At 42.2% G+C, this 15,000-nt stretch overlaps 1 protein-coding gene across 9 annotated transcripts in view; it reads left to right on the forward strand.

Moving 5' to 3' along the window:
- Positions 1-15,000, forward strand: part of atp11c (ATPase phospholipid transporting 11C) — a 233,045-nt gene that overhangs the window by 945 nt on the left and 217,100 nt on the right. The gene's annotated exons all lie outside the window — the stretch shown is intronic.

The following is a 15,000-nucleotide window of genomic DNA, read 5'->3' on the forward strand; positions in this document are numbered from 1 at the left end:
ATTGTCATTCAAATTTGAACTTTACAGTACAGGTAAGAACGGAATTTCGTTACATAAGCTCATGGTAGTGCAGGATAAAAAAGCAACATCGCGTGGACATCGGGGGCGGTACCTCTGGATTGGCAGACCGGGGTGGTGGTTCCTCTCTTTAAGAAGGGGAACCGGAGGATGTGTTCCAACTATCGTGGGATCACACTCCTCAGCCTTCCCGGTAAGGTCTATTCAGGTGTACTGGAGAGGAGGCTACGCCGGATAGTCGAACCTCGGATTCAGGAGGAACAGTGTGGTTTTCGTCCTGGTCGTGGAACTGTGGACCAGCTCTATACTCTCGGCAGGGTCCTTGAGGGTGCATGGGAGTTTGCCCAACCAGTCTACATGTGCTTTGTGGACTTGGAGAAGGCATTCGACCGTGTACCCCGGGAAGTCCTGTGGGGAGTGCTCAGAGAGTATGGGGTAACGGACTGTCTTATTGTGGCAGTTCACTCCCTGTATAATCAGTGTCAGAGCTTGGTCCGCATTGCCGGCAGTAAGTCGGACACGTTTCCAGTGAGGGTTGGACTCCGCCAAGGCTGCCCTTTGTCACCGATTCTGTTCATAACCTTTATGGACAGAATTTCTAGGCGCAGTCAGGGCGTTGAGGGTATCTGGTTTGGTGGCTGCAGGATTAGGTCTCTGCTATTTGCAGATGATGTGGTCCTGATGGCTTCCTCCGGCCAAGATCTTCAACTCTCACTGGATCGGTTCGCAGCCGAGTGTGAAGCGACTGGGATGGGAATCAGCACCTCCAAGTCCGAGTCCATGGTTCTCTCCCGGAAAAGGGTGGAGTGCCATCTCCGGGTTGGGGAGGAGATCTTGCCCCAAGTGGAGGAGTTCAAGTACCTCGGAGTCTTGTTCACGAGTGGGGGAAGAGTGGATCGTGAGATCGACAGGCGGATCGGTGCGGCGTCTTCAGTAATGCGGACGCTGTATCGATCCGTTGTGGTGAAGAAGGAGCTGAGCCGGAAGGCAAAGCTCTCGATTTACCGGTCGATCTACGTTCCCATCCTCACCTATGGTCATGAGCTTTGGGTCATGACCGAAAGGACAAGATCACGGGTACAAGCGGCCGAAATGAGTTTCCTCCGCCGAGTGGCGGGGCTCTCCCTTAGAGATAGGGTGAGAAGCTCTGTCATTCGGGGGGAGCTCAAAGTAAAGCCGCTGCTCCTCCACATCGAGAGGAGCCAGATGAGGTGGTTCGGGCATCTGGTCAGGATGCCACCCGAACGCCTCCCTAGGAAGGTGTTTCGGGCACGTCCGACCGGTAGGAGGCCACGGGGAAGACCCAGGACACGCTGGGAAGACTATTTCTCCCGGCTGGCCTGGGAACGCCTCGGGATCCCCCGGGAGGAGCTGGATGAAGTGGCTGGGGAGAGGGAAGTCTGGGCATCCCTGCTTAAGCTGCTGCCCCCGCGACCCGACCTCGGATAAGCGGAAGAAGATGGATGGATGGATGGATGGATACATATATATATATATATATAAAATAAATAAATAGATTACTGTACTGTTTGACATGCGTCCACGTTTATGGATGTATGTTATATTGTCTTTTTTATTCCAGCGAGTTAATCCATTTTGGGGGGAGTTGAGGGGATAATTTAATTATGATGCGTTCAAGAGTCTTACGGCCTGAGAGAAGAAGCTGGCACAGAACCTGGCGGTTCTGCTTCGGAGGCTGCGGAACCTCTGTCTAGAGTCCAGCAGTGAAAACAGTCCTTGGTGGGGGTGGGAGGAGTCTTTGCAGATTTTCTGAGCCCTGGTCAGGCAGCGGCTTTTTGCGATCTCCTGGATAGGAGGAAGAGGAGTCCTGATGATCTTTTCCGCCGTCCTCACCACTCTCTGGAGAGACTTCCAGTATGAGGCATTGCAGGCTCCAGTCCAGACAGAGATGCTGTTGGTCAGCAGGCTCTCTATAGTGCCTCTGTAGAATGTGGTGAGAATGGGCTCTTTTTTGAGAATGCTCTTTTCATCCTACGCAAAAAGTGCATGCGCTGCTGAGCTCTTTTTACAAGAGCTCCGGTGTGTAGGGACAAGTGATATTGTCAGTTATCTGCACCCCCAGGAACTTGTTGCTGCTTACTATCTCCACCGCTGTGCCGTTGATGTAGAGTGGAGCGTGGCTGGACTGGGGCTTCCTGAAGTCAACGATGGTCTCCTTGGTCTTGTTGACATTCAGGACCAGGTTGTTGGTTCTGCACCAGTCAACCGGATGTTTCACCTCCTCCTGTAGTCTGTCATTGTTGTCACGGATGAGGCCCACTACTGTCGTGTCTCCGCATACTTCACAATGTGGTTAGTAGTGGACCTGGCGCAGCAGTCATGGGTCATCAACGTGAACAGCAGTGGACTCAGGACGCAGCCCTGGGGGGAGCCGGTGCTCAGGGAGATGGCACTGGAGGTGTTGTTGCCCACTCTCACAGATTGGGGTCTGTCTGTGAGGAAGTCAAGCAGCCAGTTGCAAAGGGGGGTACTGAATCTAAGGGGGGCCAGTTTGCTCACCAAGTGCTGCGGGATGATGGTGTTGAATGCTGAGCTGAAGTCCAGGAACAACATCCGCACGTGTGTGTCCTTTCTTTCCAGATGTTCTAAGCTCAGGTGGAGTGCAGAGGAGATGGCGTCCTCTGTGGAGCGGTTAGGGCGATAAGCAAATTGGTATGGGTCGAATGTGGAGGGAAGTCTGGAGACAATATATTCCTTTACCAGCCTCTCGAAGCACTTCATATATATATTTATTTTATTTTTCTTATTAATTTTGGCCAAAGAGGGGGCATTTCGGGCAGCCTACCTCTTTAGGACCACCCTTTCTAGATATATAAAGATTTGTATTTGCAACATTGATAATATATACATACTGTGCAAATATACAAAAGGTAACTATTTACCGGTAGTGATTTTTTTTTTTTTTTGGAATTGGTCTTTAATCTTCAATATTTACTTATGTCTGTATGTATGTACGTATGTCTCTCTATATTAGGGCTGCAACAACTAACCGCTTAAATCGATTAAAATCGATTATAAAAATAGTTGGCGATTAATTTAGTCATCGATTTGTTGGATCTATGCTATGCGCATGCGCAGAGGCTACTTTTTTTTATTTTTTTTATTTTTATTTTTTATATTTATAAACTGCAACATTTACAAACAGCTGAGAAACAATAATCAAAATAAGTATGGTGCCAGTATGCTGGTTTTTTTTTTTTTTTAAATACTGGAAAGGATAGAAATGTCTCTTTTATCCGATGATTAATCAAAGTAATAATCGACAGATTAATCGATTATCAAATTAGTTGTTAGTTGCAGCCCTACTCTCTCTCTCTCTCTCTCTCTCTCTCTCTCTCTCTCTCTCTCTCTCTCTCTCTCTCTCTCTCTCTCTCTCTCTCTCTCTCTCTCTCTCTCTCTCTCTCTCTCTCTCTCTATATATATATATATATATATATATATATATATATATATTTATTTTATTTTTCTTATTAATTTTGGCCAAAGAGGGGGCATTTCGGGCAGCACGGTGCTACAGGGGTTAGTGCATGTGCCTCACAATACGAAGGTCCTGAGAAGTCCTGAGTTCGGGATCTTTCTGTGTGGAGTTTGCATGATCTCCCCGTGACTGCGGCTTCCTCCCACCGCCAAAAACATGCACCTGGGGATAGGTTGATTGGCAACACTAAATTGGCTCTAGTGTGTGAATGTGAGTGTGAATGTCGTCTGTCTATCTGTGTTGGCCCTGTGATGAGGTGGCGACTTGTCCAGGGTGTACCCTGCCTTCCGCCTGAATGCAGCTGAGATAGGCTCCAGCACCCCCCGCAACCCCAAAAAGGGACAAGCGGTAGAAATGGATGGATGGGTGGAGGGGGCATTTCAATTTCTTACACACACTTGTTATTACATATCTTGACCAGAGGGGGAGCACTTCAAACATTTTTACACACACTTGTTATTTCCTAAGTTGACCAGAGGGGTAGCACTTTTCAACCCGACACACAGATTTCAGCACAGTCCCACTCGAGAGCAGATAAACATTTACAGGGAGACAGAACAGGACCACTGACGGGTCAGCCGACTTCTGGCGCCCCTTAAAAAGGTGGAAAACGGGTAAACATTGGTGGGGGGTGGGGGGGATGAGTAAAAAAAATATTCAGTCTAAGCCTGGACTCCAAGGCAAGACTGAGACCAGGAAAAAAGACCTCAACAGCCATAGCACACACAAACAAGTTACAAAGAATGCACAAGACTTGCAACAGAGTCAATTTGAACAATCCCTTCTTTTTGGGACCACCCTAATTTTGATAGATTTCACCACCAGGGGTGCAAATGAGACATTCTCTGTCTGTTAGGACCATGATTGATGTCCTAACTTGTTCACCCGTCCTCATATAGAAGGTACTTTTTCTTGTTGATGTCTCAAGAAGGGTAGAAATACAAGAACACACACACACACACACACACACACACGTACACACACGTACACACACGGCTAGCTTACCTCTGCCCGGTTCTGACCCAAACTAGCTTGCAATGTCCTTTTTTTTTTAACGTGATCGGAACAATGTTGTTTCCCCGAAGCAGCTGTTGGGCTCAGTCCCGCAGGCTGGCTGACTGCCAGGCAAGTTCCCTCCAGTCAGGAAGTCACGACGCACTGGAAGTTAAGGTCACACACAGGAGGACTTGCTGTTTTGGGGGGGGTGGGTGTGTTGGAGGACAATTCCAAGGGCCTTTGACTGATAGAACACCCCCAAATAGGATTGTGGTGTCTTTTTTAGACACAGGCATTGGAATTTTATTTAGAAATTAGTTTGTATTTTATAGTGGTGTAACGATGTGGTTGCCGATACGATTAAGGAACAATATTTTTTGAAGGAGATACAATCAGTGATTTGAAATCGATTCAGTAACTTTTTAACAACAAAACAACAACTGGTGTGACTTGAATAAATAGTGGATACTTTACATTGCAGGTGAAGTTTCCTATATTCCTGTAAATTAGTAAACATGAATTATGGATACAAACAAGAGAGTAAACAACAACTAGATGAGGCAATTTCTGAAGGAATTGCGTGTGAATGCTTCAATGCTGAAGTTGAACTGAAATCCTGGATTTTTTTTTTTAGAATTGTTAAAGTAGAGCACACAATTCCCAAACAGGCTGAATATTTTGAAGTTGGAACAGTTTGAATGAATAATCAATAATATAGTGGATTTCCTCAAAGTAGGATTTACTAATTATAGATCAAATATTTCCATAACTACAGTGTAAAAAACCTATTCTCAACTTTCTAAATACACTTTTCATCATTATGAGAGCCCTCTAGATATAAAATAACACTCCTTAATCATATTTACACTCGAGTTGCGCAATATAGTCAATATACAATTTAGTGATATAAATTTGGCCGACAAGGAGAGTTTTTAATACTTATGTAATGTGGTAATGCATGTCGATGACACATTTCAGCTGTGTCTGCATATTTGACAGCCACAAGCAAACGGACGAGTCCTCAATGTTGCATTATAGCTTGCGGCTAATGTCCCTACACAGTGCAAAGCCAGTAATCCTCGCCTAATACTTCCTTCCTATGTCATCCCTGGAGGTTGGAGACTATATAAACATGCTACATTACACACTGTAGGAGGATATGCTAACCGCAAGCTAGAGCTATTAAACATAAACAAAGGTGGGCGTATCAATTCAAATATCGACAGTAAAGATACCAAGTATAAAATTATTTGGTCAATACTACAGTGGTTGGATCAGTATTTTTTTTTATCATCCCAAATTTTTTTTGTAATTTTTGTTATTGTTTACAATCTCAGGAAATAAGTCCCTGGACACAGCAGGCCTTTTAGAGCAAAAATAAGGGTAACTAGATGAGGCAATTACTGAAGGAATTGCGTGTGAATGCTACAATGCTGAAGTTGAACTGAAATGCTGACAGAATGTACCGTATTTTTCGGACTATAAGTCGCAGTTTTTTTCATAGTTTGGCCGGGCTCCAGTGCAACTTATGTATGTTTTTTTCCTTCTTTATTATGCATTTTCGGCAGGTGCGACTTATACTCCAGTGCGACTTATACTCCAAAAAATACGGTAGTATGAATGTAAGAATAGTTTGAATGGTTTGAAAGTTGAAGAGTTTGCATTTCCAGGAAAACCGTAATTTTGTTTCGAACTTGGGAAACTGTTAGTTTGAATGTCCAAGATAAGAGCAATGTGTTGATGTTGGAATGGTTTGAATAGGTTTAAAAATGTGGTAATTGTGCAACTTGGAAAAATATCCCATTCATTTCAATGGGAACTTCCTAGAAATTTGGGAATTTTGGGAAAAGCGGGATTATTTAGAAAATGATTAGGAGCATGAATGTCCTAAAGGAGCGGAATTGGTTGGTGCTGGAATTGTTTGAATCGGGCAAGAAATGTTGAAGTAGTAAATGGTATTAGGGAATTGTCTGGAATTTTTTTGAAAATGGTAAAAAACATGAATGGTCTGAATGAGTTGAAATGGTTGGTGTTGGAATTTTTGAAATCGGTCGAGAAATGTTGAAATAGTAACACGTTGAATTGAGAAATGGTATTACGGAATACCTGGAATTTCAGGAAAACCGGGAATTTTTCCAGTTCAAAAAACAACTTTGTTTTTTGTCCTAATTAAGAGGAATGTTTTGACGGTGGAACGGTTGAAGTGGGTTGAAAAATGTGGGAGGAGTACTTGCCAGAAAAAAGGGTGGAAATAGGGCTTTGGTAAACCTGGAATTTTGGAAAATCCTGGAATTTTATTGAACTTGGAAAAAGGGTAGTTTGAATTTGTAGGATGGTGGAATATGTTGAAGGTGGAATGGTTTGAATCGGTTGAAAAATTTGGAAATGGTGGAAGTTTGAAAAATGGCCAATTCATTTTGAATGGGAAAAATGTCCCGGGAAACCTGGAATTCTGGGAAATCGGGGAATTTTTGGAATTTGTCAAGGGAAAGCCCGCGATTCCTGAATAGACTGAACAGTTTGAAGTTGGAGCGCTTTGAATCGGGTGAAAAATGTGGAAAGTAGAACACGGCAAAATCTGGAGAAGAAGAACAAATATATTAATTTTGGTGTAGAAAACCATATGTGTGAATGCTTTAGGGCAGTGGTCCCCAACCTTTTTGTAGCCGCGGACCGGTCAACGCTTGGGGGAGTGATTTTTATTTTTTATATTTAATTTAAAAAAAAAATTTTTTTCATAAAGAAATACAATCATGTGTGCTTACGGACTGTATGCCTGCAGACTGTATTGATCTATATTGATATATAATGTATATATTGTATTTTTATGTTGATTTAATTAAAAAAAAAAAAAAAAAACATTTTTATTTATTTATTTATTTTTTAATTTCTTGTCCGGCCCGGTACCAATCGGTCCTCGGACCGGTACCGGTGGTTGGGGACCACTGCTTTAGGGCATTCAAACAACAATAAGTATTGAATTGATATTGTTACATGGCTATACCGTTGAGGAGGTTTCTCTCCTCGGGGTTCCTCGGACCACCAAGCAGGCCACGCCCCCCTCCACAACTGTGTTTTTGTCTGATTAGTATTGTGATCTTGAACAGTTGAAGTACTGTATGAGTTGCATGGATATGGCCAATACTGCTCCTGTAACTACTTGGTATTTGCTCGATACCCACATTTGCAATATCGCCCAAAACTAATGTGAAGTACCCAAACAAAAGAAGAATAAGTGTTTAGTAGGCAGTTGTCGGTATATATGGATTATTTAACAGTTTGTTCACAACTCTTCGTTAATACTAGAAGACACATGGCCCCTGCCTAAAAGCCCAGACGAGCTTGTTTGTAGACTTGCAGCGGCAAACCTGTCTTGACATGCTGAACCCGTCCCCGACTGGCACAACTCTTGAAGTCGTTCCAGCATTGCTTCAAAAAAAAAAAAAAAAAAGATCAACAACGTGGAATTTGCAATGCAATGTTTATACCTGGTATGTGGCGTGATACGGTTGAATCCAAGATGAAGCCTGTGGTTGGATGCTTTACATCAGGGGTGTCAAACACGGTTATAACCACAGAGGGCTACATCGCAGTTACGGCTGCTCCGCTTGTAACTGTATGTAATTTATGAATATAAACGTATAAGAATTCACCTCATGATATTATAAATTTAATTGCTGTGCATTTGATTATTATATTTGTATTACATACACTGTAAAAAAAAAAAATCAGTAAAAATACTAAAAACTGACAACTTCACTGTAAAATGTACAATGGTTTTTACAGCATTTTACTGTAAATGGAAACATTTTACTATAGTTGTTTTTTTTACTGTATAATCCTGGCAACTGAGCTGCCAGTTTGTTTGTTTTTTACTGTAAAATCTATTAGACTTAGACTTTGACACACTTTAATGATCCACAAGGAAAATTGTTCCCCACAGTAGCTCAGTTACAAAGGATGAAGATGGAAAGGATAATGCACAAGAGGGCACAAAAAGAGGGCGAAAACAAAAGTTATAAAGTAGACTAAAAATGTACCATAGTAATTGTCATCATTGTCACTTCTACTATAATAATTTGATAAATAACTTGCTTTGACATAACTCAAGCAGATGTTTATTTTGTTTTCATTTTAAAGGGACGGCGTGGCGCAGTGGGAAAATGGCCGTGCGCGACCCGAGGGTCCCTGGTTCAATCCCCACCTAGTACCAACCTCGTCATGTCCGTTGTGTCCTGAGCAAGACACTTCACCCTTGCTCCTGATGGGTGCTGGTTAGCGCCTTGCATGGCAGCTCCCTCCATCAGTGTGTGAATGTGTGTGTGAATGGATAAATGTGGAAGTAGTGTCAAAGCGCTTTGAGTACCTTGAAGGTAGAAAAGCGCTAGACAAGTACAACCCATTTATCATTTATCATTTATTTAAAGAGTTTGAAATGAATGATGGCATTATAATTGTTGCATTATTAGATCATTAAGTTTAAACTATACTGAATAGCATGCAATATATGTGTTTCTGTCTGTCACAATGAAAATATTACATTTAGTAAATGATAAAATGCTCTGTTGATTCATATTACCGTATTTTCCGGATTATTTTTCCTCAAAACTCGACAGTGCGCCTTATAACCCGGTCCCGATTTTATTTGGTACATGGTGTAATGATAAGTGTGACCAATAGATGGCAGTCAAACATAAGAAATATGTGTAGACTGCAATATGATGGCAATATGACTCAAGTAGACAACACCAACATTTTATATGTTCCATTGAAAATATAGAACATTACACACGGCGCTCAAAAATCTATCAAAATGTTTTAGTACGACTTTGGTAAGCTGTGAAGCCGCACCGCTTGATGGATTGTCGGCGCATTAAACACACAAGTGGTATTATGGTGTGTGTATAAGGTGAGACATATTATATGGCGTTTTGTTTAGCAATATTATGCAAAATCAACTTTTCTTACCTTCTAGTACCTGCTGATCTGTATTTGGGATCTGCATGAATCCTGAAAAATTGTGCGCGTCTGCCTTTGTAGTCCGTGGCGACACAGTAGTCGATAAGCTTCGTCTTTTCTCTATCTTCTTGTTATGGGACATTCATCCTCCGCTGTTGCCATTTCTAATATAAAGTAGTGTAAAGTTCTTACTTATATCTGTCAATAAACTCGCCATGAAAGCGCTAAAACATACCGGTGTAGTGAGTTTACATTATTCACCCAAGGAACTTTAGTTATTAGAGCGTTCCGGTCGGACGGTTTTTCACGGGACACATTTCCGGGCGTTGTTGTTGTTGTTTCCGGATGAGGAGATGCTGCTCCGTTATTGATTGAAGTCAAGTCTGAATGTCATTAAAACAGTTAGCTCCATGTTTTGACACTTCTTCCACTCCCGTCCTTGCACGCTACACCGCTACAACAAAGATGACGGGGAGAAGACGCTGCCGAAGGTGAGCCACGTAAATAAGACCGCCCACAAAAGCGACTGTCAAAAAGTGACTTGAAGATGATCTGTAAAACATCATTTATGCAACATTTTGACCAAAGAACCACCATTACATGTTATGTAGACCACAAGGAAGTGTTTTCAATATAGAAAAAAAATAAAATAATATGATTCCTTTAATGCGCCCTATAATCCGGTGTGCCTTATATATGAAAAAGATCAAAAATAGACCATTCACCAGCAGTGCGCCTTATAATCCGGTGCGCCCTATGGTCCGAAAAATATGGTATATGGATAAACACACTTACTGTTATTGAACACAAACATAATGCGCAAATGTTCTAGCCGTACAACAAATGTGTATTTTTGCGTGCTAAGAATTGTGCAGGAACATCAGCTGTTTCAAGCAAATATGAACAAAAAACCTACAGTTGAGTGTCTTTATAGTGACAATGTAAACATCCAGTGTATAACAACATTCACTTAAGTGTCTTTCAACTTTTACTTTTCTGACAAGCAGTGTCCTCCACACTGGACATGTTTGTATGAGTTTGGAAAATGTTTCTCAGAAAAGTTACCTACCCAATGTAACATTTTAATAATGACGTGATCGGCTGGCCACAAGGAAGTGTTTTACATTTAGAAATATCCATCCATCCATTTTCTACCGCTTGTCCCTTTTTAGGGTCGCGGGGGGTGCTGGAGCCTATCTCAGCTGCATTCGGGTGGAAGGCGGGGTACACCCTGGACAAGTCGCCACCTCATCGCAGGGCCATTTAGAAATAAATAAATAATAATATGACTCCTTTAACTCTTGTGTAATGTTCATATTGTTGTTACTCAGTTACTTACCTTATCCCAATAAACATCTGTTTATTGGGATAAGGTAAACATCCGTTCAGTATTTTAACATAAAAGTGTTTTATTGTGAGGCATTAACAGCCACAAAATGCAACGGGTCCATCAGACCCACAAACGCTGGCTGACTAACAACAATATGAACGCTGCACGGAAAATTTCTCTGCCAGTTTCTGCATCCCACAGGGATTCTTCTTTTGTGTTTCTGCACCTGCGGTTCCCACACAAGGTTGCGACATTGTTTGTCAACGCTGTCTGCTCTCATTTTCTCGCACATTTGACCCTCTGATGTTTTGTGTACCTACACTCTGTCCTCCTCCTTGTCTAGGCCTGCTGTGTGTGTGTGGGTGTTTGTGTGGGAGTGCGTGTGGTACACAGAACATCAATTTCCACACTTCTATTGGACCCGGACATCTTATATGTAATAAAATGTGTAGGGGGGTGTATGGTGTGTGGTCATTAAATATGTATTCTGATATACAAACCCCGTTTCCATTTAAGCTGGGAAATTGTGTTAGATGTAAATATAAACGGAATACAATGATTTGCAAATCCTTTTCAACCCATATTCAATTGAATGCACTACAAAGACAAGATATTTGATGTTCAAACTCATACATTTTTTTTTTTTTTTTGCAAATAATAATTAACTTATAATTTCATGGCTGCAACACGTGCCAAAGTAGTTGGGAAAGGGCATGTTCACCACTGTGTTACATCACCTTTTCTTTTAACAACACTCAATAAACGATTGGGAACTGAGGAAACTAATTGTTGAAGCTTTGAAAGTGGAATTCTTTCCCATTCTTGTTTTATGTAGCGCTTCAGTCGTTCAACAGTCCGGGGTCTCCGCTGTCGTATTTTACGCTTCATAATGCGCCACACATTTTCGATGGGAGACAGGTCTGGACTGCAGGCGGGCCAGGAAAGTACCCGCACTCTTTTTTTACGAAGCCACGCTGTTGTAACACGTGCTGAATGTGGCTTGGCATTGTCTTGCTGAAATAAGCAGGGGCGTCCATGAAAAAGACAGCGCTTAGATGGCAGCATATGTTGTTTCAAAACCAGTATGTACCTTTCAGCATTAATGGTGCCTTCACAGATGTGTAAGTTACCCATGCCTTGGGCACTAATGCACCCCCGTACCATCACAGATGCTGGCTTTTGAACTTTGCGTCGATAACAGTCTGGGTGGTTTGCTTCCCCTTTGGTCCGGATGACACGATGTCGAATATTTCCAAAAACAATTTGAAATGTGGACTCGTCAGACCACAGAACACTTTTCCACTTTGCATAAGTCCATCTTAGATGATCTCGGGCCCAGAGAAGCCGGCGGCGTTTCTGGATGTTGTTGATAAATTGCTTTCGCTTTTGCATAGTAGAGCTTTAACTTGCACTTACAGATGTAGCGACCAACTGTATTTAGTGACAGTGGTTTTCTGAAGTGTTCCTGAGCCCATGTGGTGATATCCTTTAGAGATTGATTTCGGTTTTTGATACAGTGCCGTCTGCTGGATCCTAGGTCACGGTCATTCAATGTTGGTTTCCGGCCATGCCGCTTACGTGGAGTGATTTCTCCAGATTCTCTGAACCTTTTGATGATATAATGGACCGCAGATGTTGAAATCCCTAAATTTCTTGCAATTGCACTTTGAGAAACGTTGTTCTTAAACTGTTTGACTATTTGCTCACGCAGTTGTGGACAAAGGGGTATATCTCGCCCCATCCTTTCTTGTGAAAAACTGAGCATTTTTTGGGAAGCTGTTTTTATACCCAATCATGGCACCCACCTGTTCCCAATTAGCCTGCACACCTGTGGGATGTTCCAAATAAGTGTTTGATGAGCATTCCTCAACTTTATCAGTATTTATTGCCACCTTTCCCAACTTCTTTGTCACGTGTTGCTGGCATCAAATTCTAAAGTTAATGATTATTTGCAAAAAAAAAAAAAAGTTTATCAGTTTGAACATCAAATATGTTGTCTTTGTAGCATATTCAACTGAATATGGGTTGAAAATGATTTGCAAATCATTGTATTCCGTTTATATTTACATCTAACACAATTTCCCAACTCATATGGAAACGGGGTTTGTATGTTCTTCACAGAAAATGAGCCAAAGTCAGTGAGTCTCAGTTTGAAAAATGTATTAATTGTATAATTTTAATAAAAAATGAAAACGGGTCCAACCGATCCGAACACCACACAAGGGTTAATAATGCGCCTTATAATCCGGCGCGCCTTATATATGAAAAAAAGATTGAAAATAGACCGTTCAATGGTCCGGAAAATACGTTGGGCCAAATCTGACCCCTGGGGCCTTGAGTTTGACACCTGTGCTTTACATACTGTGGCAAAGTGCAGCGTTGTGCATTCGATCGCTTGCTTTAATTGCACATAATCAGTCATGAGAGGGGTTTGTAGTTGTAAGTGGGGAAAAAAGCTGCCTCTTTATCATCCTCTCATGCACCAGTAACCTGTTGTCGCTAGCAGCCAGGATCCTCCAGGTGATGTGAAGCGGTGTGGATAGTGATTATAGTGTCTCAACCTCCCCCTGCCTCTCTTAAGTCTCGCCTGGTCAGCTGAATTTGCTTCTTCTTCTGCGCTGCCCACCCCCGTCACTGCCAGCCGTAAATAATATTTTGTGCAGAGACCTCAGACATGGATGCGCACACAGTGCTGTTATACCAGCCTGGCCGCCTCCTAAATCACACCACCATGCTGCTTCTTACCCACGGGAAGGGAGAAAAGGCGGAGGGGGCAGTGAGAGTAAGGACGTCTTCCAAAAAGCCACAGAGAGAGGCATCACATGTCTTCCCTTAACTCAGTGTTTTTCAACCTTTTTTGAGCCAAAGTACATTTTTTGTGTAGAAAAAATTCCAAAGGCACACCACCAGCAGAAATCATTAAAAAACTAATCTCAGTTGACATTAAAAAGTCGTTGTCGCAATTGTTGGATATGACTTTAAACCATAACCAAGCATGCATCACTATAGCTCTTGTCTCAGAGTAGGTGTACTGTCACCACCTGTCACATCACGCCGTGACTTATTTTGACTTTTTTGCTGGCGTTTTAGTTCTTGTCTTGGGCTCCTATTTTGGTGGCTTTTTCTCTTTTTTGAGTATTTTCCTGTTGCAGTTTCATGTCTTCCTTTGAGCGATATTTTCCCGCATCTACTTTGTTTTAGCAATCAAGAACATTTCAGTTGTTTTTATCCTTCTTTGTGGGGACATTGTCGATTGTCATGTCACGTTCGGATCTACATTGTGGACGCCATCTTTGCTCCACAGTAAGTCTTTGCTGTCGTCCAGCATTCTGTTTTTGTTTACTTTGCAGCCAGTTCAGTTTTAGTTTCTTTCTGCATAGCCTTCCCTAAGTTTCAATGCCTTTTCTTAGGGGCACTCACCTTTTGTTTATTTTTGGTTTAAGCATCAGTTACCTTTTTACCTGCACACTGCCTCGTGCTGTATCCGACATCTACAAAGCAATTAGCTACCGGCTGCCACCTACTGATATGGAAGAGTATTACACGGTTACTCTGCCGAGCTCTAGACAGCACCGACACTCAACAACAACACATCATTTGCAGACTATAATTACTGGTTTGCAAAAAATACTTTTAACCCAAATAGGTGAAATTAGATCATCTCCAACAGCATCTCACGGCACAGTGGTTGAAAAACACTGCCTTAACTCTCCCTTCCTTTAGTCTCTCTTTCACACAACCAAGTCTCTTCTGGGGGGGGGGAACATTTAAAGATGGCTTAAAGAATGAGCCAGGCTTGTATTTTTATTTCATTCAATTTAATTTTCATCAGGCGGTTGAGGGTTGGTGGGGGGGGGGGGGGGGGGGGAGGAAGCTCCAGAGGTTGTAATGCTCTGACAGGAATGCCAAATCTCACACTTGCCTTTGATGTCGGTTCAAGCCCTTGAAGGCAGCACTGAGTTCTGGAGGAGGTGGAGTCTGGCGGTGGAAATGAGATACTAGTTCATCACAGGAAGCACATACTGATTACATGGACAACACACGCATAAAACACACACTCGAGTTAAACTACCCAGGTCAGGATGCAACAATTTTCCCAATATGACGTGCAAAACCCAAAACCAGTGAAGTTGGCATGTTGTGTAAATAAAAACAGAATACAATTATTTGCAAATCCTTTTCAACTTATATTCAATTG

Source organism: Nerophis lumbriciformis, linkage group LG36 (assembly GCF_033978685.3).
Source record: "Nerophis lumbriciformis linkage group LG36, RoL_Nlum_v2.1, whole genome shotgun sequence".
NCBI lineage: Eukaryota > Metazoa > Chordata > Actinopteri > Syngnathiformes > Syngnathidae > Nerophis > Nerophis lumbriciformis.